The sequence below is a fragment of the Pteropus vampyrus genome, unplaced genomic scaffold, assembly GCF_000151845.1.
Source record: "Pteropus vampyrus isolate Shadow unplaced genomic scaffold, Pvam_2.0 Scaffold129, whole genome shotgun sequence".
Classification (NCBI taxonomy): domain Eukaryota; kingdom Metazoa; phylum Chordata; class Mammalia; order Chiroptera; family Pteropodidae; genus Pteropus; species Pteropus vampyrus.
In genome coordinates, this window is record NW_011888910.1 from 126,972 (window position 1) to 132,462 (window position 5,491).

The following is a 5,491-nucleotide window of genomic DNA, read 5'->3' on the forward strand; positions in this document are numbered from 1 at the left end:
AAATAGTTCCCCAGACAAAACAATGTCTAGGAACAATGCTCTCTAATCATATACAACTAGTGACAAAGGAGGAGGAAGAACACTAGCAAAGTAGCACAGAGATGGTGGCAGAAGGAGGTAGGTAGTGTGCATAAAGAATTTCACTTCTCGAATTCCCACGCTAATGACTGCAGCCTGAGTCATTTCCTAGATCTGGCAATTTGGTGCCTGTGAACTTTGGACTCAGAAGAGAAAGAAACAAAACTCTGTTATTTCATTTTGCTTTTACTCTACTCTTCAAAGCAGCTGTCTGCCTTTTGTTACCGATCTACCCTCTATTCCTTCCCCATGTCTTCAAGGAATATTTTGAAACAAATAAGTGGCATGACTAAACTGAGTTATAGAAAAATTACCAAGTAGCGAAACTGAGGATGGATTGAAGGAAGAATGACTGGAAGTAGAGAGATTAATTAGGAGGCCATTACAAGAGATCTGGTGAGAGATAATATAGAACTAAACAAGGGTGGGATAAAAGAGACAAATTTGAGAAAGATTGTGGAAATAAAAATGAAGCAAATTGCTGGCTGATTAGATATGATAGCAAGAAAGAATAAGTAGGGTGACCAACCCATTTGCCAAGGGCTCTTGCAGTTTCAACATTTATAGTCCCATTCCTAAGAAAGCTTTCACTCCTGGACAAACCAGGATGATTGGTCATCCTTAGGAGGCAGTGATAGTTGTAGAGTTCAATTCTGGGTAGCTCAGGGAATTATTGTGTCTTTAAGAAAAATAGGATGCACAGGAGGAAGGAGGCCTAGAGGAGAAAGATAACCAGCTAGGGTGTTCAGCACGTTAGGTTTGAGGTTCCAGTGAGGCACTTGGCCGTGGGACCCAAGTTCACAACAGATCAGATCAGAATTAGTTACAGGTGAGAAGCCAGTCACCTGGAGAGTAGCTGAAGTTCTGATATTAGGTAAATGTGCCAAGGGAGGTTCCATTTAGGAAATGAAAAAAGAAGAAGAAACTTGAGAGGAACAACAAGAAGAACAGTAGAACAGAAGGTAGAGCTGAAAGAGAAAATGAAAAAAGAAGGAACTTCCAACCAACTATTCTTCAATGTTCCAAGATTACAAAATAGAATTCAAAAAATAAATTACAAAATAAGAAAAGGTCTTTGGATTTAGTGACTAAGCTGTTATTCATGACCTTGGTGGAGAAATTTTAGTGATAATAAGGCCTGAAGCTATATCTCAAGAGATTCCAGAGTAAATAAACAGGGACAAAGAGAAAGCACGAATATAGACTCTCAAGCAGCTTGGTGATAAAGAAAAGGAGATGATAAGATAGTCATTTACTATTTTGACATTACATTAACTTTTAACACACTAATGGGTAATTTACAAGCCATCTTTGTGAGAAAAAGTTATTAAAGGTATGCCAGTAACTAGTTATGAGATTTTTGATAAGTCACTAGCCCCACTTCAAACCTATCTTCCTTTAGGTCTATCAAGCAAACGGCTCATCTAAGATGATTTTTAAGGTTTCTTTCAGCTTCATTGGACCTGTTTTCTTCTGTGATGCACAGTGGTTTTGGAACTCCAGATGGTTTTTCCCAATTATCTAAGGCAGCATTGTCCAATTGAACTTACTATGATGAGAGAAATATTCTATAGCTGTGCTGTCCAAAACAGTAACCACTAGCCACATGTGGCTATTGAGTGCTTGAAGTGTGTCTAGTGTAACTTATGAACTGAATTTTAAATTTTATTTAATTTTAATTAATTTAAACATATAGTCACATATGGCTAGAGGCTACTATATTGGATGATACAACTCTAAAGAATTATCATAAATTCTCGAAAAATTTCAAACCCAAATTAATGTACAATAATCATATACCATGTGCTATATTTTGTTGGTAGTAGAATTCTGAAACAGACAAGCCTTTGAGAGTATTAGCTGCCAAAACATTTACCAAATAAATAGAGGATGAAAGAAAACTGTATTGGCTGCTACTATGATAACTGTTCTGGCAAAACAAAATAAATTTCACTACTGAAAAAAAATCACTTCTGAGAAGATTAGTTTCATTTTTGTTTCTTCAAATGTGTTAGGAGACACTAGTTAGGTGGGAGAGGGGACTTAGAAAGATGCTGAAAATAGATCATGACATACTATATCTAATGTGTGCCTAAATTAGTCCTAGTTGGTTAACTGATTACAGTGGAATAAAGCTGTTGAAGTTTACACAAAGCAAAGCCTATTATCTAAATAAAACTGGTTGAAAATTAAAAATTATCTAGAAGTTTCTCCTTTGATCGGTCCTGTTGGCTGTAACTGTTGACAAAAAATAGGTATTAAATTTCAGAAAAATCAGCCTTTTAGTCTCTTAGTAAGTCAAGCTATTAACTAGCTAAAATTTTTCTTTTCTTGTAGAGAGATTCCATTCTGATTCCACTGTGGATAAAAGCAAAAACTAGGTTGGACTATAATAAGATGCCACAGGGAGAAATCATCACTACCACAGTTTTTAACTGCAGATATGAAAATCAAATCAGTGTTCATTAATTCATCAGTGTCATCATTTTTCATTTGAAGCTAAGAGGACCATTTTTTTGAGGCATACCAGTTGACCAGTGTTCAGAGGATGGGCGCAATTGTAAATTGTTAGCAAGTAATATGGTTGTTGATGTTCAAATGGTTACAGAATACTTTGTCAAATAGCCACAAAACCAGCATTTCCATTCAAAAGAATTAAAAACAAGTATTCAAACAAAAACTCATATAAGAATGTTCATAGCATTACTATTTACAAAAGCTAGAAGGTGGATAACTAAATTGTGGCATATAAATACAATGGAATGTTATTCAGCCATAAAAAAGAATGAAACATTTCTACAGAGCTGGTGGCAGGGGGAGGTAGAACCTTGAAAACAATATGCTAAATGAAAGACACCAGACCAAAAAAAAAAAAATTATATAATTTCATTTACATGAAACGTCTAGAATTGGCAAAGCCATACAAACAGAAAGCTGACTGGTAGTTGCCAGGTGCTTTGGGAAGGAGGTACTGGGAAATGCTAATGGGAATGAGGGTTTCTTTTTGGGGTTATAAAAATGTTCTGGAACCAGACAGTGCTGATGTTTGTATAACACTATGAATATACTGAACACCACTGGATCGCACACTTTAAAATGATTAAAGTCATTTTATGTTATGTGTATCATACCACAGTAAAAAATTTGCTATAGAAAACTCAATTAGAATTTCCTGGCCCCAAGCAGGGAGCCGCTGTTTAGTCTGAGGCCAACTCCAGGTTTCCACCTTGGCCAGTGCCTCAGGCGCTGAAGCTGGGGGCCTCCAGTTTGTGCAACCCCCACTGAATCCCAATGCCAGAACACGTATCACTGAGTAAAAAGGCTAAGACCTCCTAGAGGCTCTGGTGGTGGTGGAAGCTGCCTTGGAGAAGGAGGAAGAACAGGAGGAGGCAGTGCTGTTGGCCTACGTGCTGGCTGATTTTAACAACAACGTTTCTGGTGTGGATGAACAAACATGTATAAGTATGAGGACCTCATGGATTTTTCTGATATTTACCACTCTGATGAAGAATATTTCAGGGAAACCAAAAGAGCTCAAGCCTACCCACATGGAAACTATGGCAAAGCTAGAGAAAATGTACTAGAGAAAATTAAATTTAAAGAAAGTTCAGCCAATGATCATCAAGGAAGAAGTTTCTAGTGTCGCTTCCAAATCTGTATCAGAAAAGACATCCTAACACCCTATCTAGTTAATCAGGCTCAATTTCAGAGCCTGGTTTAGATCATTCTCCTTCCTTGATTATGACTTCCTCTGAAGATGAGTTGCCCAACTTAGAAAAGGAGTATCCTGGGAAGAACAGAATGATGACCTATGCTAAGGAGTTCATCAACAACATGTGCACAAACATTTTTATTAAAGATTATATTCAGTGTGAGGATGCTGACTTCCCAGCAGTTGAAAAAACAGAGAAGAAACCTAAAGAATGAGTGTCACAAATTACAGTATCTGAGCCTTTCCAAATGATGATTAGAGAATAGAAGAAGAGAACATGAAATCTAAATCAAGTATTGAAATGGTACACAAACTGCTCAAAAAACAAGAAGATTCAGAGTATAAGAAAAATTCCGAGTCAATCCAGTTCCAGCACTCATCTTTCTCCCCGCTTACCATTATATAGTCAAGCAAAATGAACAGCAGAGGTGGACTATAAAGGAGAAAAACAAAGAAACTCTTTTGGCCTCACAAAAGCCATTTAAGTTTATTGCAAGGGAGGAACAGAAGCAAACAATCCAGGAAAGTAGCTGAGAGACTTTTTAAGTCTAAAAAGGAAACAAATGGACTTAAAGCCAGACCTATACCTGGATCTACTTATGGTTGAACAGGTTAAAAGAAGAGCTGTACAGAAACATTAGGAACAACTGAGATCCCAAGAGCTTTTACCTACACCAGCTTGCAAAAGTTTTACTACAAGGAAGCCCAAGTGTCCTGAGCAGGCTGAAAAGTTGAAATGTAAATTCAAGGCTAGGTGTCGGACCGCTGATTTTGGAGAACTTCTTGAAAGATATCAGAAAGTCCTCAGAACAGAAGTGTCCAAAACTTCTAACAGTTTATAAACCACCTGATCTTCACACATCCTCACATGCATCCACTAAAAGAGGGGAAATTTTGGCAGACATTGAAGCAGATGAAGAAAATTAAAAAAGAAACACATTGGCCTATGTCTCCAAGGCACAAGTCACCAGTTAAGAAGTGCAAGTGCAAACCATGTGCCATATAACTGCAACCCTCCAATACCCACAGTATATTCCAGAGGAAGAGAACATGCCACAAGAAAGAGTGAAAAGGAAAAGATGAGAGAATACTGACGAGAACTAGAAAAAAGAGAAGAAAAAATTAAAAATAGGCCACTACTATTTGAAAGAGTTGCTCAGAAAAATGCAAGAATGGCAGCAAAAAATTTTTATTCTACCATCCTAAAAGCACTAGGAATATCTGATGCATTTGTTTCAAAGAAAGGCCAAAGTAAAAAAATATTTAAGTCCTTCGGCAATCAAGAGATGAAAAGTTTCACTGAAGATAAAGAAAGCTTTAACAAAAAAAAAGAAGTAGAAGAAAGAGAATGAGGAAGAAAATTATTTTACTGATACCAACAGCTAGGATTCTTGCAAGGAAAAAAGATGAAGTTGATAAAGAGAGTAGAGGACAAAAATCTCTTGAAGATTAAAACAGAATCAGCAGAACTTTCTCTCTGTGCCTGTGTTGTTTTTTGCAGCATCAGGTATTAGTAGCTGTGCTTGTATTAAGAACATGGCTGAGAACCCCTCTAACGTGTGCAGGAGTCTTGAACAAAGTCATCTGTAGCCGAAAAGGCCAAATCCAGCTGATTGGTAATTTTGGTCAATTTGGCTTTGCTTACCAGGTTTTTAAATTGCTACATATGGTCTGTTCACACCTTTAATCTTATTGGTATTT

The 5,491-nt window shown here is 37.0% G+C and overlaps 1 pseudogene; it reads left to right on the forward strand.

Annotated features, from left to right (window-relative positions):
• The first annotated feature begins 101 nt into the window (after positions 1-101).
• Positions 102-5,243, forward strand: LOC105296782 (annotated as a pseudogene).
• Positions 5,244-5,491: the final 248 nt, after the last annotated feature.